Source organism: Chiloscyllium plagiosum, unplaced genomic scaffold, assembly GCF_037043375.1.
Source record: "Chiloscyllium plagiosum isolate Xiang-an unplaced genomic scaffold, Cpla_swu_hap1 HiC_scaffold_18, whole genome shotgun sequence".
Classification (NCBI taxonomy): Eukaryota; Metazoa; Chordata; class Chondrichthyes; order Orectolobiformes; family Hemiscylliidae; genus Chiloscyllium; species Chiloscyllium plagiosum.
Window position 1 is genome coordinate 105,426,536 of NW_028270156.1, and position 23,746 is coordinate 105,450,281.

Here is a 23,746-nt window from a genome sequence, read left to right on the forward strand (position 1 = left end):
GCGAAGGTTTACCTGACTGATTCCGAGGATGGTGGAACGAACATATGAGGACAGGCTGTCTAGCTTAGGATTGTTTTCGCTGGAGTTTAAACGAATGGGAGGGGATCTCATTCTAACAGGACGAGACAGGGTAGATACAGGGAGGATGCTCCTGATGGTGGGTGTTTCCAGAATCAGGGGACACAGACTGAGGATTCGGGGTGGATCATGTAGGATGGAGATGAGGAGACATTTCTTCACCTAAAGAGTGATGAGCCGGTGGAATTCATTACCACAGGAACTCGTTAATGCCAAAGCATTGAATGTATTGATGACGCGGCTACATGTAGCATTTAGAGCAAATAGGACCAAAGGTCATGGGGAGTAAACAGGACGAGGCTATTGAGCTGGATGATGATGAATGGCAGAACAGGCTCAAAGGGCTGAGTGGCCTTCTCCTGCTCCTATCTTCAATGTTTAAGAGGATATTGCCCTGAGAAAACCGTGGACATTATTAGTGCTATCCCATTTACCTCAAAATATCACTCATCACCTCACCCGAAAAATAATGTGGAGACATAACCTCTCAAATTTCAATGACACAGCTCCTCCCAAGATTCAAGGTGTGATGGTTGAGGTGCAGCTTTGTTCATTCTTAACACAAGATGTCATTTTGTTCTGTGAGTGCTTGTGTGTGTCTGTATTTGTGTGTGTGTGTGTGTGTGCACGTGTATTGTGTATGTGTCTGTGTGTTGGTGTGTGCGTGTGGAGACAATGGAGATGGGGCGGGGCCTGTGGGACTGACCCGGGGGGTGGGGGAGGCAGGCATTCACAGCTCTGGGGTACAGGCATTCACAGCTCTGGGTGGGGGGGCAAACATTCACAGCTCTGGGGGAGGGGGGCCGGCATTCACAGCTCGGTGGGGGTGGGGGGACAGGCATTCACAGCTCTGGGGGTGGGGGGACAGGCATTCACAGCTCTGGGGGAGGACGGGACAGACATTCACAGCTCTGGGGGGGGGGACAGACATTCACAGCTCTGGGGGAGGGGGTGACAGGCATTCACAGGTCTGGGGGGAAAGGCATTCGCAACTCTGGGGGTGGGGGGACAGGCATTCACAGCTCTGATGGGGGACAGGCATTCACAGCTCTGGGGGTTGGGCACAGGCACTCACAGCTCTGGGGGGGAGGGGCACAGGCATTCACAGCTCTGGGGGGGCAGGCATTCACAGCACTGGGGGTGGGGTGACAGGCATTCACAGCAGTGGGGGAGGGGGGAACAGGCATTCACAGCTCTGGGGGGAGGGGCACAGGCATTCACAGCTCTGGGGAGGGACAGGCATTCACAGCTCTGGGCGTTGGGCACAGGCATTCACAGCTCTGGGGGCAGGGGCACAGGCATTCACAGCTCTGGGGGAGGGGGGACAGGCATTCACAGCTCTGGTGGGGGAACAGGCATTCACAGCTCTGGGGAAGGGGGACAGGCATTCACAGCTCTGGTTGGGCAACAGGCATTCACAGCTCTGGGGAAGGGGGGACAGGCATTCACAACTCTGGGGGTGGGCGGACAGGTATTCGCAGCTCTGGGGGTGGGGGGCACAGGCATTCACAGCTCTGGGGGGGGGCAGGCATTAACAGCTCTCGTGGTGAGGTGGGATAGGCATTCACAGCTCTAGGGGTGGGAGGGGACAGGCATTCACAGCTCTGGGGGAGGTGGGGGACAGATTTCACAGCTCTGGGCGAGTGGGAGGGAGGCATTCACAGCTCGGGGGTGGGGACTGGCATTCACAGCTCTGGGTTGGGGGGTATAGGTATTCACAGCTCTGGGGGGTGGGGGGGACAGGCATTCACAGCTCGGGGGGTGGGGGTCACAGGTATTCACAGCTCTGGGGGTGGGGGGAGACAGGCATTCACAGCTCTAGGGGGTGGGGACAGGCATTCACAGCTCGGGGTGGGGTGGGGGGGGGGAACATGACAGGGAGAAATAATTCACCAATACTGGAAATGGTCTGAACTTCTCTCCTGTCCTGACAGTGATCACTTTTATAAACTTCTTTTACAGGGGATCAGGAGAGGGCCAGAGAATGGAAACTCAAACCAAACCAAAAACAGTCAAAATCTGATCCAACACAATGAATCAGGAACTGAATGCTATCGGTATTTGAACTTGGAAGCAGAATGTTACAACCAGATGCACAGCCTCGGAAAAGCTTTGCACCATCCACAGCAGACAGGACCTGGACAGCATGGAGTTACAGAGATCTACAGCACAGAAAAAAGATCCGTGAGCCCTTCTGCAATTTAAACCAAACGCAGAAAAACTCACCTTGCCTCGTAATCTGGTAAAGGGACAGAGGACTCCCAAATACCACTATTTTTAAAAAATATATCAATTTTATTCTTTAATCCTAAAAGTGAACATTAAACATTTTAAAAAGTGAATATTTTAACTGGGGAAAATGAAATTATGACGCGATCAGACAGGAGTTGGGACGTACAGACTGGGAGCAATTGTGCCATAGAAAGGGCACAGCAGCCATGTGGGGCAGTTGTTGCGAGTGATGCACAAATATGTTCCTCTGAGACGGGTAAGAAGGGGTAACGAGAACAGAGGAGCTTCTCCTCAAAAGGAAGAAGGCAGCTTACGTAAGTTGGAGGAGGCAAGGATCTAGCACAGCTTTAGAGGATTACAGGCTTGCTAGAAAGGAGCTCAGTAATGGACTGAGGAGAGCCAGGAGAGGGCATGAAAAAGGCTTGGCAAGAAGGATTAGGGGGAATCCAAAGGCATTTTACACATACGTGAGGAATAGAGAATGATCAGGGAGAAGGTAGGGCCAATCAGGGATAGCATAGGGAACCTGTGCGTGGAGTCTGTGCAGATAGGGGAAGCCCGAAATGAGGCTTTTTGCTTTGGTTTTCACTAAGGGGGGGGGGGGGAACCTTGTTGTGACTGAGAACTTTGAGGAGCTGCGATACAGGCTTGAACTGATCAGGATTGATGAAGTTGATGAGCTGGAAATCTTGGCAAACATTAAGATTGATAAGTCCCCATGATCAGACCTGATTTATCCCAGGCTACTCCAGGAAGCAAGAAAGGAGGTTGCTAAGCCGCTGGTGAAGATCTTTGCATCCTCACTCTCCACGGGAGTCGGACAGGAGGATTGTTAGGAGGCGAATGTTGTTCCTCTTTTCACGAAGGGTAATAGGGAAATCCCTGGCAATTACAGACCAGCCAGTCTTCCGTCTGTGGTCAGCAAGGCTTTGGAAAGAATACTGAGTGATAGAAGTTATGACTATTTGGAAAAGCATAGTATGATTAAAGGCAGTCAGCATGACTTTGTGAGGGGCAGGTCATCCCTCATAAATCTTATTGAGTTCTTTGAGGAAGTGACAGGACAGATTGATGAAGATCGAGCTAGTGGATGTGATGTATAAGGACTTCAGCAAGGCATTCGATAAGGTTCCCCATGGTAAGCTCATCCATAAAGTCAGGAGGTATGAGTTTTGGTAGATTTGGCTATTTGGATTCACAATTGGCTTGCTGACAGAAGGCAGAGTGTGGTTGTAGATGGCAAGTTCTGCCTGGAGGTCAGTCTTGAGTGGGGTCTCTGCTCTTTGTAGTTTTTATAAATGACTTGGATGAGGAGATTGAGGGGTGGATTAGTAAATTTGCAGATGGCACATAGGTTGGAGGTGCTGTTGATAGTATCGAGGGCTATTGCAGGCTGCAGCACAACATAAACAGGATGCAGAGCTGCGCTGAAAAATGGCAGATGGAATTAAACCTGGATAAATGCGAAATGATGCAATTTGAAAGGTTGAACGAGAATGCTGAATACAGGATTAAAGACCGGATTCTTGGCAGTGTGGAGGAACAGAGTTCAAGTACATAGTTCCCGCAAGTATGCCACCCAAGTGGATAGGGTTATTAAGAAAGCAGTTGGTGTTTTGGCTTTCATTAACAGGGGAATCAAGTTTAAGAGACGAGAGGTTTTGCTACAGTTCTACAAGCCCCTATGAGACCACACTTAGAATATTGTGTCTGGTTCTGGTTGGCCGACTATAGGAAAGATACAGAGGCTTTGGAGAGGGTGCAAAGAATGTTTACCAGGGCAGCCTGGAATGGAGGGCTTGCCTTATGAAGAGAGGTTGACGAAGCTCAGACTTTTCTCTCTGGAGAGAAGGAGGAAGAGAGGAGACCTGATCGAGGTATACAAGGTAATGAGAGTAATAGATAGAGTCAATAGCCAGAGACTTTTCCATAGGGCAGGATTGACTGGCACGAGGAGACATAGTTTTAAGTTATTAGGAGAAAGGTTAAATGGGTCGTCAGAGGTAGTTTCTAAGGATAGCTGGTCGTGTCGTTTCGTGGAACACCAACTCGCCACGAAATGACACGACCAGCTATCCTTAGTAGCCACACACACAGATGACAAGCAACACGAATTCGACTGGGACAACACTACCATTATAGGCAAGCCAAACAGAGAACAGCCAGGGAATTCCTAGAGGCATGGCACTCATCCACAGACTCTATCAACAAACATATCGACCTGGACCCAATATACCGGCCACTGCAGCGGACAGCTGGAAAAGACAACGGGAAGCGGCAGATACAAACCACTATAAATACCGGAGGAAACAGCACCGAAGCGCTTCACAAGAGGCTCCCAAGCACTGAGGATGTCACCTAGACAGGGGACGAAACGTTTGCAAGACAAATTCCCCGCTCGGCAAACAGAACCACAACAACGAGCACCCGAGCTACAAATCTTCGCACAAACTTTGAACAAGTCTACATGTAACTGCAGAGGTTGGAATATTCCATTACTCCTGTTGCTCGTGACATCCAGCATTGAATCAAGTACATTCTTACAGTTAGGATTTGTTTCTGCTGAAGTTACTTCCTTATCACGAGAGTAGAGTTGAAGATTCTTGTCATTGTAGCTGACAGCTTTCTTCAGGGTATCGCGACCCTTTAAAACCAGCTCTCTGTGATCATTCTGTCCAATTCAGAAAAAATTCACAGGCAATTAGTGTGCAACTAATATTGAATTTCTGCTTCAAATGGAACTTGCTCCCTGGGCAAAGAACTGAAATTTGATGTCTGAAAAATTCCCCAACATTAAAATCTCCGATAAGAAAGTGTTGATGAATCCTTGCTGACAATTCTAACTGACTTGAACATTGCAGACATGGCCCTACTTTCCTACCAGGAAGAATGGGAATCAAAGTTTATGTCAGACCTGAGGAGATTGGTGTCAGTGACTGTGGGGCTGGTTTATATCAGACAGGGGGAGATTGGCGTCAGTGACTGTGGGGCTGGTTTATATCAGACAAGGGGAGATTGGTGTCAGTATCTGTGGGTCTGGATTATATCAGACAGGGGGAGATTGGTGTCAGTGACTGTGAGGCTGGATTATATCAGACAGGGTGAGATTGGTGTCAGTGACTGGGGGTTGGCTTATATCAGACAGGGTGAGATTGGTGTCAGTGTCTGAGGGTCAGGTTTATATCAGACAAGGGGAGATTGGTGTCAGTATCTGTGGGGCTGGTTTATATCAGACAGGGGGAGACTGGCGTTAGTGACTGTGGGGCTGGTTTATATCAGACAAGGGAAGATTGGTGTCAGTGTCTGTGGGACTGGTTTACATCAGACAGGGGAAGATTGGCGTCAGTGACTGTGGGGCTGGTTTATATCAGACAGGGGGAGATTGGCATCAGTGACTGTGGGGCTGGTTTATATGAGACGGGGGAGATTGGTGTCAGTGCCTGTGGGTTGGTTAAAATCAGATAGGGGATATTGGTGTCAGTCACTGTGGGGCTGGTTTATATCAGACGGGGGAGATTGGTGTCAGTGACTGGGGCTGGATTATATCTGACAAAAGGAGATTGGTGAAAGATTTTGTGGGAATGGTTTAAATTGGACTTGGGGAGTTTGGTATCACTCTCTGGGGGACTGGTTGAAATCCGGAGAGATTGGTGTCAGTGAATGAGGGGCTCGTGTATATCAGACGGGGGGAGATTGGTGTCTGTGACTGGTGCTGGATTATAAAGACAGGGGGAGAATGGCGTCAGTGACTGTGGTGCTGGTTTATGTCAGACAGGGGGAGATTGGTGTCAGTAACTGTGGGCCTGGTTTATATCAGACAGGGGGAGATTGGCGCCAGTGACTTTGGGTCTGGTTTATATCAGACAGGGGGAGATTGGCGTCAGTGACTGTGGGTTGGTTTATGTCAGACAAGGGGAGATTGGTGTCAGTGACTGTGGTGCTGGTTTATATCAGACAGGGGGATATTGGTGTCACTGATTGTGGGGCTGGTTTAATTCAGACAGGGGGAGATTGGCGTCAGTGACTGTGGAGCTGGTTTATATCAGACAGGGGGAGATTGGCGTCAGTGACTGTGAGGCTGGTTTATATCAGACAGGGGGAGATTGGCGTCAGTGACTGTGAGGCTGGTTTATATCAGACAAGGGGAGATTGGTGTCAGTGACTGCGGGGCTGATTTATATCAGACAGGAAGAGATTGGTGTCAGTGACTGTGGAGTTGGCTTATATCAACGCGACCTGTGCTTTTCAAGCACCACTCTCATCTCGACTCTGGTTTCCAGCATCCGCAGTCCTTGTATTTACCTCGTTGGTTTTAGTCCTATTCAACTTCGACATAACATACCAACTCCAACGCTAAAACGACTGAGCAACGAAGGCAAAATGACAATTTTTTAACCATTCTGTCAAATTATGAAGCAAACTAAAAAAAATTATGAACTTGCATTCCTGCCCTCCGTGTTCCACTACACGATGCAACCCCCAATCACTAATTGTATAATCCCTACTCTTATTTGATGTAGCAAAATGCAATACCTTCCATTTATCCAGATTGAACTTCATGTGACATTTTTCAGCCCAAAGACGCATTGGATTAAAATCCTTCTGGAATCTTAGATCACCTTTTTTACAGTCTCCAGTTCTGCTGTCCTCTGCAAGGTTATGAACCATGGATTCTATGAGTTCCATTGTTTTCTCATATAGGTGAATAATCATACTTATTTGTCGTGACCATCATTTAGTAGTTTTCAAATCTTGTAACAATTAGTCATGTAGTTAACCATGAGGAAGACAGCTATAGACTGCAGGGAGATTGGAAACAATTGGCAAGAAAAAGTGCTGAAAGGAATTCAATGCAGTGAAGTGGGTGATAATGAATTTGGGGAGGAACAATGATAAACGTGTGAATACTGAGTGGTTTACAGTAATAAAAGAGAAATTGGAGTAGGCATTCACGAATCTTTGAAGGTGATTGGAGAAGGGATCAAGTGGTTTCGCGGGGTAAGAGATACTTTCTGTTCTTGACCGCAGGTGGGAATATAAGAGCAGGGAAATGATGCTGGAACTTTAGCAACTGCCTGTTCAGAGAAGAGTCAGGGGACCGGCCACAAGTCTGGTCATTGCAGTAATCACTTTTTTTTTCAGACGAATGATAAAATAGAAGATGGAGGGCGGAAATAGACCATTTGGCCCATCAAGTCTAGATCAGCACTCAATCAGATTTTCGCTGTCAATGCTCCAAGTCAGGCTGGCACGTTCCTTGGTCGGGAACTTGCAGATGGAGGTCATTCGATGCATAAGTCCATAAGACAATGGAGCTGAAATTAAACCATTCAGCGCAGTGAGTATGCTCTGCCATTAAATCATGGTAGATACTTTCTAAACCCAGTTCTCATGCTTTCGTCCCATAAACCTTGATCCCCTTGAAAACCACGCTGCTCCATATCTCAGTCTTACATGTAATCAAAGACCTAGTTTCCACAGCCTTATCTCGCAATGAATCCCATAAATTCACCACTCTGTGGCTGAATATGTGTCTCTTAGTAGTGCTCTCAAATGTCTTCCCTTTTCTCCAAGGCTGTGCCTTTGCATTCTAGTCTCTACTAAAAATGGAAACACCTTCCCAGCATCCACTCTATCCAGGATATTCACGATCCTCTAAGGACCAATTAGATTTCCTCTTATCCTTCTAAACATAATCGAATATAGACCCAGAGTCGTCAAACGTTCCTCAAGTGTCAAGCTTTTCATTCCTGGGACCATAATCGTGAATCACCACTGAACACACACACCAGGACCAGTGCATCCTTCCTGAAATTTGAGGACCAAACGTACACACAGTAATCCAGATGTGGTCTGACCAGACCCTTCTAGAGTCTCAGAAGTGCATCCCTGCTTTTATATTCAAATTGTCCCAAAAAAGGTAATCATTGCAATTGTCTTCCAAACTACAGATTCAACCTGCAAGCTCATCTTGAGAGAATCCTGGGCTAAAACTCTCAAGTATCTTTGCACACCAGACAGGTGAACTTTCGCCCCATTTAGACAATAATCCACATCTTTATTCTTCCTACCAAAGTGCATCAACTCACACTTTCCCACAGTTTGCTCCATCTGCCATTATATTTTCCGATGCTCCCGACATGTCCATATCCTTCTGCAGTATCCCCGCCTCCTCAATGCGACCTGTCCTTCAACCTTTGCATTGTTTGCAAGTTGACACACGTTGCCCTCAGATACTTTATCTAGATCGCTAATGGAGAAAATGAAAAGTTGTGGTCACAATACAGCCTTGAGGAAGGCCACTTGTCACCAGCTGCCATCCTAAGAAGGATCCTTTTGTTCCCAATCACTGCTTTCTGTCCTGCAAAGTGCACCTTGCCTCCGACACCATGGGCTCTTATCTTATTCAGTAGCCTCCTGTGCAGCAAATATCAAAGGCCATCATGACGTCCAGACACATAACATCCAATTGCTCTCCTTGGTCTACCTTCCTCGGTACTTCCTCAAAGAGGAATTCTTGCAGATTTGTCAAGTACGGCCTCCCCTTATTGAAACCATGCTGACTTTGCCTTATTTAAACATACACTTCCAAGTATTCTGAAATTTCTTCCAACGCAATGGATTCTGGGGCCTTATCCACAACGAAGATTCGGCTGATTGGTCTGCAATTTGCCAGCTTTTGTGCTGTTTCCTTTTAGAATCGGGTGTCACGTTTGTGATGTTTCGGTCCTGTAGCATCCTTCCTGATTCTAGCGACTCCTGAAAGTTCTCCACTAACGTCTCCACTGTTTCTTCAGTTGTCTACCTGGCGGGTACTCCACCTGATCCAGATAATTTATCCAACTTCAGGCCATTCAGTGTTTCTTGCACTTTCTCAGTGATGGCCACTAGACTCACATCTGTTCCCCCATTCTCTTGTATGTTTGGGTATAACTCATGTTTTCCACTGTGAAGACCAGCACAATATAATTTTTTCAGTTCCTCAACCATTTCCTTGTTCCCCACTGCTATCTGTCAAGTGTCATTTTCCAGTGGCCCATTGTCCACTTCTATCTCTGTTTTGCGTTTATTTGAATAAAGAAACAGCTATAGTCTTTCTTTATATTAGTAGTTTTCTTATATTTAATCTTCTCACTCCTCATTTGTTTTGTTGTTGCCCTTTATGGGTCCTTGTGAGCTTCTCAATCCTCTGATTATCCACTGCCCTTCATTCCATTATATGTTTTCTCTTTTGCTTTTATGCTATCAATGTCTTCCTCAGTCAGTCATGGTTGCCTCATCCACTATGCACCATGCCTCATTTTCCACAGGATGTATCTCGGATGTGTCTGCTGAATTACGCTCAGACAGTCCTGCCATTGCATTTCCACTTTCCTGCTTTCTTGCTAGTCTCCTCTCCCCACCAATTTCATCCAGCGCCCCCACCCCCTCATGCCTCTGGAATAGCCTTTATTCAACTTTAGTACCGTTACCTCTGATTGAACATTCTCCCTCTCAAATTGCAGGGTAAATTCAATCATATTATCATCACCACTTTCTAAGGGTTCCTTCATCTTAAGCTCCCTTGTCACGTTTGCCTCATCGCACAACTCTAAATCTAGTATTGCCTGTTCCCTACTTGGCTCCACCACAGGCTGCTCCGAAAATCCATTTCGTCAACACTCCACAATTGAATTGAATTGAATTTATTGTCACGTGTACTGAGGCACAGTGAAAAGCTTTATCTTGCGATCAATACAAGCAGATCGCAGTGTTAAGTAGCAAAGATGTATCAATAATATGTAAACATATAATAGGTTGGCCTTTGTGATTATCTGGGCCGAGTTCATCACTCGCTGTAACGGTCTCCGATCTTGAATGGTACAGATGCCATACCAGGTAGTGATACATCCAGACATAAAGCTCTCAATTACGCACCTATAAAAGTTGGCTAATGAATTCACAGTGGTGACTAAGTGATCATCGATTTTTTAAAAATTTCGACCGCCTCTAGCGAGATGCCATCATGAGACTTATATCCCTCTCCCGTCCCTGTCCACCATCCACAGCGACCATTCAATAGACAATAGACAATTGACTATAGGTGCAGGAGTAGGCCACTCAGCCCTTCGAGCCTGCACTGCCATTCAATATAATCATGGCTGATCATTCCTAATCACTATCCTGTGCCTGCATTATCTCCATAACCCTTGATTCCACTATCTTTGAGAGCTCTATCCAACGATTTCTTAAATGAATCCAGAGACTGGGCCTCCACTGCCCTCTGGGGCAGAGCATTCCACACAGCCACCACTCTCTGGATGAAGAAGTTTCTCCTCATCTCTGTCCTAAATGGTCTACCTCGTATTATAAAGCTGTGTCCTCTGGTTCGGCACTCCCCCATCAGCGGAAATATGTTTCCTGCTGCCAGAGTGTCCAATCCTTTCATAATCGTATACGTCTCAATCAGATCCCCTCTCAGTCTTCTAATCTCAAGCGTATACAAGCCCAGTCCCTTCAGTCTTTCAGTGTAAGGTAATCCTGCCATTCCAGGAATTGACCTTGTGAACCTATGCTGCACTCCCTCAATAGCCAGAATGTCTTTCCTCAAATTTGGAGATCAGAACTGCACACAGTACTCCAGGTGTGGTCTCACCAGGACCCTGTACAGCTGCAGAAGCACCTCTTTGCTTCTATACTCAATTCCTCTTTTTATGAAGGCCAGCATGTTATTAGCCTTCTGTTTCCCTACAGGAAACTCTGCTGCACTGTGCCTTCACTCCCAACACCTCCCCCAACACGCCCCATGGAGTCTTCCCCTTGCATAGCTGCTTTTGTGACACATAAATGCATAGAACCTAAAAGCCCGAGCAGGAGTAGGCTGTCCGGCCTTTCAAGCCTGCTCTGCCATTGAATGACATCATTGCTGATCTTTCTAAAGACTCAAATCCGTTTACACACTCTTCCACTGTATCCCTTTTTTTCTTTATTGTTCAAAAGAAGTATCACTCTTAGCTTCAAAAAAAATGGTGAACTCGCGTCAACTTCTTCGCTGGGCACGGTATTCCATATATGAACATCCGTCTGGGTGAAGAAGGTCCTTCTGAACTGAGTCCTAAATCTGCTCCCTCTAATCCTGTGGCTATTCCCTCTTGTCCGAGTTTCACCCACAAGTGGAAGCATCTTTTATAATTCTCTCTAATCTATTCCGTTCAATGTTTCATGTTTCAGTGAGATTCCCCACTCATTTTTCTAAATTCCAAAGAAAATAATCCTAATCCACGTAGTCTCTATTTATAGGCCAACCCCCTCAACTCCGGTATCAACCCAGTGAACCTCCTCTGCACCCCTCCCCCCACCAGTGCCAGTACATCCGTTCTCAAGTAAGGGGACCAAAAATAAACCAAGGATAGCCTCACCAGCACCTTGTACAGCTGCAACATAACATCTCTGCTTGAACCTTCATGAACCTACGTTACATCTGTCTAATTTCTATCGAGATGTCCTGCTATTTCTTCCTTGATAATGCACACAAGCATCATCCCCACTGCAGTAATTAAGCTAACTGATCAATAACTCTCAATCTTTTATCCACCTCCCTTTTTAAACAGTGGTGTCACAATAGCTGTTTTCCAATCTGCTGGGACTGCCAGGCAGTCTAGTGAATTTGAAAATTGCCACTAGTGCACTTGCTGTTTCTCCCGCCATCTCCTTCAATTCCCTGAGATGCATTCCCACACGGCCAGGAGACTTGTCCATCCTCACCTCCATTAGCTTGCCTAACACTACCTCTTCCGTCATCATGTTTGTTTCCAGGACCTCACCTACATTTGTCTCTTTGCCACTTACTGGCATGTTATTCGCATCCTCCACTGTGAAGACTGACACAAAATACTTGTTCAATGCCTCGACCATTTCATCACATCGCATAACTAAATGTCCCTTCTCATCCTCGAAAGAGCCAACCTTTACTTTAGCCACTCTTTTTTCGTTTTATATTTTTATAGAAACTTTTGCTATCCGTCTTTGTAATCTTTGCTAGCTATTTTTCCTCATGTTTATCTTTAATGTTTTCCCAACCTTTCAGTTGCATGCTGTTCTTGGCCACTTTGTATGCCTTCTTTTTTGCTTTGATCGCCTCCCTTATTTCCTAAGACACGCAGGGCAGATTACCCCTTTTCTGACAGTCCTTCCTTTTCACCGGAATATACTTTTACTGAGCACTTGTACAAAAAATTCTTTTTTGGAAGTCCTCCACTGTTCGATATCTTTCCCACCATATAACCTTTGTTTCCAGCCGACTTTAGCCAGGTGCTCTCTCGTTCCATTGTTGTGCCCCCCTGAACATGCACAGGATCCTGGTATTGGATTTTATCTTCACACTCCCCGTCTGAATTCTAAGATCTGCCATACTGTGATCCCTAACTATGAGGTCATTAATTATTTCTGTTCCTTTACACAGGACCAGATCGAGGATTGCTTTCTCTCTCGTCGGTTCCATTGCATACTGTTCAAGAAAACTATCACGGGTACACTCAAAGAACTCCTCCTCAAATATACTGTGACTGAGCTGCTTCGACCAAGCTACATGTAGATTAAAATCCCTAATGATAACAGCCGACCCATTTTTACAGGCATTGCTCATTTCTTTGTTTATTGCATTCCCCAATGTGATGTTAGTATTTGCTGGCCTGTAGACTATACCTATCAGTGACCTTTTCTTCATAGAATTTCTAGTTACCACGCAAATTAATTCAAACTCATTCTCCATCGAACTTATAGTGTCTCTTCACACTGCCCTGATGTCGGCCTTGTATAACAGAGAGACGCCACCTATTTTTACACTGCAGTCTGATCTTCCAAGTAATCTCGAACTCCTGGATATTTAACTCGCAGTCGTGGCCATCCTTTTGCCGTGTCTCTCTAATGTCTACTAAATCATTTTCATTCGTGTTGATTTATGCCATTAGCTCTTCAATCATGTTACAAATGTGACGAGCATTCAGGTGAAGTGCTTTTTGTTAGGTTTCTTGTCCTCATGATTTCTCTAATAATATCTCCTTTTGCTTCTTGTCTCTCGTCACCTATCATTGACGTCTTCTCTCCTCTATTTCCAATGGCCCAACACATCTTCCAGGTGAAGCGATACATGAACTGCACTTCACGCAATACACTCTACGACAATCACTGCTCGCAATGTGGTTTTCACTATTTTGTGAGACGAAGAACATCCAAGTTCTGTCTTCAAGAGTTACAGCGAACCTCAGCGCATGCTGGAAGCACACCACCTCAGTTTCTATTTGGGGATTCTGGCCTTCCAGGCCCCATATCAATTTAATTTTTGGGGGGGCCTGAACTCTCCCATGTCCTATCCCCCTATCCCACACGCCAGGCCTTGTTGTCACGTAGTCTGCCATAACACATTACATATGGATCGCCACTAACAGTCTCCATCAACAGCAATTCACCCTGCCAGCCACATCATCATCCATTCATTTGTCCAACTGTTCTTCTCTTTATTTGAACTCTATCCCTACCTATCGTTTACTCCTTTCCCTCCCCCAAATCCCACTATATCTTCTGCAGATAGACTAACATTTTTCAAGCTATCGTCAGTTCTGCGGAATGGTCACTGGAATCGAAATGTTAACTCTGATTTCTTTTTTTAGATGCTGCTAAACCTGCTGAGTTTTTCCAGCACCATCTGGTTTTGGTCTGGTTAGTGTCGGATACTGTGAATGTTCGAGGAAGAATGACTGTGCATGGCCTGTAGAAGATTGATACTGTGCTTGTGCAATGATCCCCTGCACAGAAGACAGAACTGTGTTCCTGTTGAAATGTTCTCTTGTGGGTAGTTCCCATTACAAGGTGAGCCATCGGCATCAACTTCTTAGGTCAATGAAGACAGAAATCATTTCTGCCGCAGTTCTCTCCTGGATGTGATGAACAGCAGAGAGAAAAACATTCCTCATTTCAGATGTGAACGGATTGGAGTCCACGCAGGAGATAAAATCAAGTGACTGTTTTTTTTTTACAGATCGAGAACGCTTGAACGCTTTCTCACTATAACAATGTGCCATTGGGTATCAGAGATAAAGGGTTTATAGGCGCAAAGGCTGAAAACAGAGTCTTCCAGTTAAAATACGTGCATGTGTTCCCTCCAGTGTGACAGTGCAGTTGAGTATAGTTGTAAACAGGATAACTGGATGAATCACTTTACACATTCAGCTCGCGAACAGTCCTGTTGTGGGAAGACATCTGTATAGAATGCAGGAAGATACACTGAGAGGTTCTTGATCAGTTTCATCTAGGGACTGAGACAATACTGGAGGTTTTGAGAATCTTAAACGTGGACAAATCCCCAGCTCAGAGTGAAGTTGTATCTCACGTTGCTCTGTGAGAAAAAGGAGCAATTTAAGGTGTTCGGACCAAAGTTTCACATTCCTCTTTGGCCAAAGGGGAGTTCCGTCGAGGACTGCGGGACTACTAATGGGGTTCCACTTTTTATCAAGACTGATAGAAGCAAAGCAGGGAATTACAGCCAAGTGAGTCTCACAGGAGTGGTCGGGAAACTTTTGTAGAAACCTCTGAAGGAGAGAATTAATTGCTACTTGTCCAGGCAAGGTTTGATGAAGGAATCAGCATGGTTTTGTCCGAGGAGGTAATGCCTAACAGATCTGATTAAATGTTTTGAGGAAGTGATCAGATTTGTAAATGAGGGGAGTGAAAATAATGTACTGTATATGGGTTTCAGCGAAATTCCACACGGGAGACTGATAACAGGGTAAATACATAAGCCATTCACGATCACGTGGTGTCAGAGAAATTCATTCCAATGGATCAGAGACCAGATACGAAGCTGGAAAATTGACAAAGTGGAAAAGAAATTGACCATGCTGACACAGAATTGATTCTCCGCACAGATTGCCAGAATGTTCTCCCATAAGTAATGGGTGCAGACAGATTTCATAGGGGTACATCACAAAGGTGATAATTGTAAAGCAGTAACAGTACAGTGGTGAAAATTGTATAGCGATTAAAACAAGAATAAACTGAATGGAATTTAAACAAACGTCTGGCAGTAATAATTCATTTGTAATTGACACTGGATATTTCAGCCATCTGCTTGAATAGGTGAGAATGTCTTCTCGAGTATTGCCTGTCTGCACGAGTATGTGTAAATGTTCGTTTTCCTGGTTTTCAGTTCTGTCCATTATGTTCCTCCTGGGAGCAAAGTCTTCCGGGGTCTCTCAGTCTGCCTCTTTGTTTATGTGCCATCAGTTTATATGGGAAACGAACTTGCGCTTCGGGTATTCGGACTGAAGTGATGATCGAGGCTCGGAGCTTACTGTGAAGACTGTTTGAGAAGTGTATTATCCGGTCTGGGAGTAGATTATAATGTCTGGATTCTATATTCGCCTCTTTGGTCAAGACTGAGGCATTGTTGGTGTGTTCAGTGTTTGTTGGCAGGCATGATTTCTATGTTTTGCCGACATGCTTCTGTGTTTTTTATGTGGTTATACTATGGGTGGACAGTGTAGCAGATTTTCTCCCAAAGTTCGCCCTTCTTTTGTTCAGAGCATTTTGAAAAAGTGCAAAGTAGCCCGGATCGGGGAGGCTATCAGGTGGTCGGGATTTGATATCAGAGAGGTAGTAGTCAGTGTCTGAATCTGACCAAGGGTAATTTGTGTCAGGGGAGGCGATCTCACTCCAGTGAATTTGTACAAGCTGGGTTGTGAGGAGGGCAGGTATAACAGTGCTGTACAAAACCGGCAGGAGCTCATACGGAGGCCCATGACCAGGATAATGGTACCCACAACCGCAATACGGGATATCAGTTCCTCCAGAAGTTCAGTGCCCCGTGAGCCAAGCCAGGAGGTTGCCCAGGTCCACAAGTCTCAATGGCACTCCGGTTCATTTGGGACAGCAGTAGCCCGTGGAAAGCGGTGTGTCATGTCCGTTATATTTTCGCTGGGGTCAGGGATGTAGGTACAGCAGTCTCTGCCAATGAAGACGCTAGTGCCCCTTTTGTGGCCAGCTCGTATTCCAGGGCCATTCTGTCTTGTAGGGCGACAGTACAAATGGCGATAACCTCTGCATTCAGCTGGGCAAGTACTTCAGCCGTGGCATGTTATCTCCTCTGGCGTGGTGGCCAGCTGATGTGCCTCTATGTCGAGGCGCAGTGTTTCATAAGTGGACACAAAAACCCTGGGGGGAGGGGGCGGTATCTCGTCTAGGGCAGTGAGGGTGCGTTTTCTGTGGAAATAAGTTTCTGAAAGGGAGACGGCTTGGAGTGGTAATGGAGTGGTACCACATACCACGTGCCAGCCCATGACAACGCCAGCCGGGGTATGCCTTGTGGCAGCAGATAAAATAAGTGCCATTGTATGTTCTTAGGTTTGGGTTTCTGTCCAAATATTGTTGAAAATTGAATTGTGGGCAGACATGTTGTGGCCAAGTCAATCCAGGATGCTGCACTCTGCTACAGACCAGCGTGCTGCAGGGCTCAAGAGCAGTGAGTTAATGCACCAGCTCCATCCAGCCACCCATGCAGATGGCTGGCATCTCGTTCGGCACATGGTTTCTCTGCATGACACCCGTGCGGTGGTGTCAGTGATGGTCAAGGTTGGGTGTTCATGTGTGAGGTTCTGGGCTGCGCGTTACCATCCTGTGAATTTGTCGAGGTTATATCCTGTGGATTTCCAGCAGGGCACATGAATGGCCGGTCAGGTTAGCAGACTGAGCGTTGTGTCCCCTGGGACATGTCCAGTTTCAGCCACAACTCTGCCATCCCTGCGGTGTTAAAAGGGACTGCGCCGTGGGGAATGCCCCCGTGAGAATGTTCAAGAATACGGGCACAGACCCAGCAGCTGGTCTGGTTTTCCTTTGGGCACAAATGTGGGTCATGTCAAAGAAAATGCTCACCCATGGCTCACGGTGGATTAAGTGCCCTGTGTGTGCCCTGTTACCGATCAGTGGTGGTGTGCAGGTCAGACCAAGAGTGATGATCCCGATGGTTGCAGCAAGCAGCTGGATCCCTCTGTGGTGTCTGGAGCTGCATCCTGTTCTGCTTGGTTGTCCTTCTGTGGAGGTGGAGCCCTCTTTCACTGGGTCACGTTCTGGTCTCCCTTGGAGCGTGACAGCTTTCGTGATCGTGAGACAGACCAAGAGTGGTCCTTGCTATCTTGGGGAGAAAGAATCTTTCGGCAGGGACTGTCTCATTACATAGTGCCCAGTTTAAAGGGGTGAAGTGGTTCGTGCCGTGGTGTGGACACGACAGCTTTATTTTTGTTTGCTTTTTTTTGTACCCCCACACTATTATCTAACTGCGGTAGTGCTTATTGTTTCCTCAGCACCCATGTTGTGTGTGTGCCGGTTTGAGACACAGTGAAAGACACAAGGTGCACGAATCTTTATTCAGTTTCCACCAGCAGGAAGATAAGCAGCGCTCAAGTTCATCGCAGCTTTTAGCAAATCTTGGTTTACAGTGATCCTTCTACTAATGGCTTGAACGTAATCCATGAGAGTTTCCTGTGTTAAGAGTAGCGCTGTGTCATTGGCTAGTTTTGGGGGTCCGGTGGCTGTGGGCATGGATCATTCCATTAGCACTTGAAATTGTGTAATTTCCGTCGTTCGGTTTCCCTGTCCACTTACTGTGTGAAGCACCAGTGGCCGGCCGTCAGGCCAAACCACTCCTGTGTCCAGAGTGATTTTGGGGAGGGTGGTTTTGAGGGTGCTGTTCATTCTGTCCACCATTCCTGATGACTGGGGGGGGGGGGGTACAGAATGTGGTATCTCCAGGGTATCCCAAGGGTGTCACACTCAGCAGTAATGAGCTTCGCGGAGAATTGGGCACCATCCCCCGTATGTTTCTTTGTGCCCTGGGATATTAAACTCATGTAATAACGTCCTGCAGGATACACTTTACCACTGCTCTGGCGTCTTTCTTTTTGATGGGGAATGACTCTACCCATTTTGAAAACATGTCGACAATAACTAGGACAATTTTTTCTTCCTCCTTCTGAGGCATGAGGCCAAGGTCAATTAGAAGGTGGTTGAATGGACCCTCAGGAACTGGCATGTAGTCACCTTTGGCCATCGGCTTCCCCGTATTTTTCGGTAGACAGATGAGGCACTGTGACAGCAGAGCTTGGGCAGCTGCAGCGACTCCCACTGCATACCAACAATGGCTGGCAGCATCTTGCCTGTGTGTCCGATTCCGTGTACCACCAGGGCCAGTAAGTGCAGGTGGGCTTTCAGTTAAAAGATGCAGGGGTGGGTAAGAACCTGTAAGAACAGTCATTGTATGGCACCAATGCGGGCCCATGCGGCCCTCTCTTTTGGCGTGGTGGCTTGCTGATCTGTTGGTACTGCATCGAGAGAGTCGGGGGACTCTGGCGGTTTCACCACCCTGGGGGCTTGCAGGGCAAAAGTGGCCAGGGGTAGCGCAGATTCCCGGGTGGCTGCATCAGTTGATGCATTTGCTTGGGTGACGGGATCGGTGGCAGAGTTATTGGCGTCACATGTTATAATTGCGACAGTGGCAGGTAGCAGGACTGCTTGTTGGATGTTGGCAATGAGTGCAGCATGTTGGAGTGGTCTCCCTGCTAAGCTGATGAACACCCTCTGTTTCCATATTGTGCCAAAGCCCTGAACGACTCCAAAGACACATCTGGAGTCTGTGTAGATATTGGCTGTGCTACCCTGTGCCAGGAGGCAGGCTCTGGTGAGAGCAAAGAGCTCTGACGCCTGTGTGGACACCCCATCTGGTAATGCAGCTGATTGGAGAGTGGTGAAGGGGGCGCAGATGGCATGTCCTTCTAATGTGTATTGGTCTGATGGCCGGAAGGAAGAGCTAGTGGTGAAAAGAATCTGGTCAGGGTTTTCTCAGGCCGGTCAGGACACCTGCTAAACCAGGCAAAAGTGAGGACTGCAGATGCTGGAGATTAGAGTCAAGATGAGAGTGGTGCTGGAAAAACACAGCAGGTTAGACAGCATCCGAGAAGCAGGAAAATCAACATTTCTGACAGGAATGCTAAACCAGGTCCAAGCTGTTTTGATTGCCTGCAGAATCATGTGAGGTGTGCGGAATTAGTGTGGCGGGGTTCAAAGCTAGGGCGCGGTGTAGGGAAAGGTATGCTGAGATCATAAAGCGGTCTCATGACCAGTTCTCTGAGTTCGATTGCTGCTGACTTAAGCAGCAGGGAGATTGACAGTGAAACCAAAACAGGACACGGGTGATCTAGCACAGTGGAGGTGGCCTTATCCACTGTTACTGTGGCTGCTTCCACCGCGCACAGACATGCAGCATTCTCGTAACTAAGCATTATAAAACGCAACAGGGCGATGGAGATCCCCATAAAGCTGTGTTAAAATGCCACACGCGAACCCTTCTGACTTGATTACATAAAGATAGAAGGCCTGTGAGTAATCTGGGGCTCCTAGAGCAGGAGTGAAGATTAGTTGTTGCTTCAGGTCAATGAATGCCCGTTGCATTTCGGTTGTCCACTTCACTTTGACTGGCTGTTTAGGGGAAACTGCCTCCCACAGAGGTGCATCAATAGCAAAATGGACAGGAATCCAGGGCCTGCAGTAGTTTCCAGCCCCAGAAACACTTGCAGCTGCCTGTTTGTGGCAGGTAGGGGAATCTGGGCAATGACAGCCAGTTGTTCCGTGGACAGTGCTCTAAAGCCATAGGAAAGATTGCACCCCAGATATTAGACATTTTGCTGACACAACTACATTTTCTTGATAGACACCCTATGCCCATCATGTGCCAGACTGCAGAGCAAGGCCACCGGAAACTGCTTGCATGCAGTAGCGGAGGTGGAAGCCAATAGCAGGCCATTCGCAAATTGGAGGAAGGTGCTGTGGCATGGTAGGTGAAGGGTGGGCAGGGTGAGGAATACTGCAGCAGCATAAGCTGTGGGGGTCTCCGAATACCCTTAGGGAAAACCGGTCTATGTATTTTGGCAGCCGCCATATGTACAAACATATGGCGGCTGCCAAAATACATAGACCGGTTTTCCCTAAGGGTATTCGGAGACCCCCACAGCTTATGCTGCTGCAGTATTCCTCACCCTGCCCACCCTTCACCTACCATGCCACAGCACCTTCCTCCAATTTGCGAATGGCCTGCTATTGGGGCCAACGTAATGGAGAATGAGGCTGAGCAAAGGTCGATAACAAGAATATCAACTGGAGGAGGCGGGGATACTGCTCAGGATAGCATTTGTGTCCGGGACTACTGGCAAGCAGGGAACAACAATGGCATTGACAGCCCTAAGATCTTGCACAAAACACCATTTTTGTGGTTTTCCAAGCTTCGGGATAGTAAGAAGGAAGTGTTACATGGGCTGGTTGTGTGCACGAGGATTCCTTGCTGAAAAGGTGATTCAATAACTGGTTTGATTCCCAATACTGCTGCGGGTGATACGGGTGTTGTGTTGATGGCAGGATTTCTCCCTGTCTGAGAGGAACTGAATGTGTTTGGGAGGACAATAGCTGGCCTGTGTGGTTCTATTGCTGTGCCCACAGTGATTATGGGAGATCAGCTAATAACAGTTGGCTCTCGGAGGAGAGGCAGCGTCTGTGCCTTGTTTTGTAAAAGTAGCTTGTAGTAATACGGGGGAACAGCGCACACAAAACTCGCCCTGTCCAATTAGTGTAAGCTCTACTAAGGGGTTTGTGTCTTGCCCAAAGTGTGTGAAACGTATTGTTGGTTGTGCGACATGCGACACGCCCTATCATGGTTGTGAGATCTTTGAGGTGCCACGTATTCTTAATTATAAAGGGTCTTTGCAGGCCAGTGCGGCCTCCTCTGCGCTGAGTTGCACGTCTGTTGCAACACCCTGTGATCTAACTACGTATCTGCCAGTCATGGTTAGTGGGGAATTGAGCTCTAGATGTGAGTCCATGAGTGGAGGAAATGTTGATGCTGGTTCCGAGGGGTGGAAGATGGACAGTGAAATTGACAGACAAAACGGCCTGGCAACAGCACCCACCAGAGAATGGGTGGAGAATGAAGGGGTAGTTGCTATCAAGGAGCGAGGGTCAAGAAAGGCGAGGGTGGGTTCTGACTGGCACAACCACGCGCGTGAGCCATGTACTAATCTCACAACTAAAAGCAGGGAATTTCCAGTCTGCTCTTGCAAACATCCTGGAGCCTTAGTGCACCGCCACTTCCCAGAAAGTGCTGAAAAGAGAGAAAGAAAGAACACCAAAAGAATGGGCCATAAAAAGTGAACTTCACCAATCACATTCTCGATTAGATTACCTTTCCCTTCCGCCGCCTCCAGGACAGAAATGAACGAAATGGGAGAAATTTAAGAACATATGACATCGAAATTCATTGGAATTATTTTCTCATTCGCCAAAACAGAAAATAATGGTGAGTCGAGTCACCGTAGAACTTTGTTTCACTACAGCGATGAAATAACAGTCTCTCTTCGGTTCCAGTGAAAACTCAACTTGTCTGGAACAAAACAACAGCAGTAGAGATGCTTGAGCCTACAAGTGAATCACAAATAAGGAGTTTCACCAGAGCTGCAACTGCCTCACTTTGTTATCCCATTTCCCCCATTCCCCTCCCCCTCCCTGTTTACATTTCCTGCTCATCCATGATTTAAAGAAAAGCAAATGGATGCAATGGCATTCGGCAGCTTGGCTGTTATTTCAGAATTCCCACTTCCAACATGGCTTAGATCTCGGGGCACACCTTAATATTAGTGACGCTATGACAGCACAAATCCAGAGGTTACTCTGAGAGTGTAAATTCATTCATTGCTGTTGCTGATGGGATGAGCTGCTAACGGGCAAAAATATGATTCAGGATTTCTGGTGCTAATTCTCGCACGTTGAAGAACGGCAGACAGCTTCCAAATGAGGCCTTTCAGAGAATACTTGGGGGTACATTTGACAGAGGAGCTACATTAGGAATCCATGGTGCACCGTGACACCAGCACATCAGCTTTCTCCTTGGCTTTGAAATGGGCCATCTGCGCAAGGAATGCAAATGTGTTACTGTTTTTTTGTGGAAGGATTAGAACGCGGGAACTACACTCTTAAACGGAATGGTGTATGTTCAGAAGCAGGTTGGAGAAACACTTAACAACGTTTCGCCAGGGTTGTTTCTGCCCAGTTTCAAACTGGTGACCTTTTCGTGAGTGAGGCGCATGGGACAACCACTACACGATAGAAACAAGCTGCACTGGAAGCAAAATGCTGGGAAATGGCACTTGTTGAATTTTGGCGATGTGGTCAGCATGGACGAGACGCACCGAAGTCTCTGTTGCCATGCTGTGTACATCAATAACATTGTGTTGCTTACACCCCCTTTAAAGGATTACTATTAGCGGGGCTAGCCATCGCTCGCTGTGGCGCAATAGTTTAGTCTATTCGACTGTTCAACGGAAAGGTAGCATTGTGAAAAACTGCAGAATTGGAAGACTTTCTTACTTTTGTCCCGACTGACCATACTTCGTGAAATATTCCCGGATCCTCAACTGAGGATTTTTGCTGCAGGAAATTATCTCACAAATTGTGTTATCTCGAAATGTATTGAGCGAATCGCAAAACAGTCACGATTTAACACGGAACACAAACAAAACTGGCAAACCAAATGCATTTTCAGACCCAGCGAAGCATGAATGCAGAATTTGAGACAGTCCGTGGGCATGAGCCATAAACTAATCTCACAACTAACAGCAGGGCAATTCCAAATTATTCTTTCAAGCATACTGGAGCCTTAGTGCACCATCACTTCCCAGAAAGTGCTGAAAAGAGAGAAAGAAAGAACATGATAAGAATGGGCCATAGAAAGTCAATTTCATCAATCGCATTCTCGATTAGATTAGCTTTCCCTTCCGCCGTCTCCAGGACAGAAAAGAAGGAAATCGGAGAAATTTAAGAACATATGACATCGCAATTCATTGGAATAATTGTCCCTTGCGCCAGAAAACCAAATAACGACGAGTAGAGTCACCGCAGGACTTTGTTTCACAACAGCAATGCAACAACAGTCTCTCTTCTGTTCCAGTGAAAACTCAACTTGCCTGGAACGGAACAGCAGCAAGAGAGCTGCTTGAGCCGGCGATTTACCGTGTGGAAGGCGAACACGTCATGACAGCACGGAGACTGACCCCTTGCAGAAAATCTGCACTCTCCCACACTGCAGTTTACTCTCCAAGAGACAGATCCCCAGTTGTCCTTTGACCACGGCACTTTAAGACATTGCAGCTGATGCGACGAAATTGTAGCAGTGGAATTCTAACCTCCACCACCTGTCAAATTGGAACCTGAATCCTGTCGCTTAGGCTGCTTGGCCACGCTACAGAGCCCTGACCTTCTCTGAGTAATGAAGGGTGCTGTGTCTGATCCGCAGGACACCCTGCAGGATTATCAGGCAGCGCCATCCTCCCTGTGACATGTACGTGCCGGCTAAGATTCTGTTGTGGAG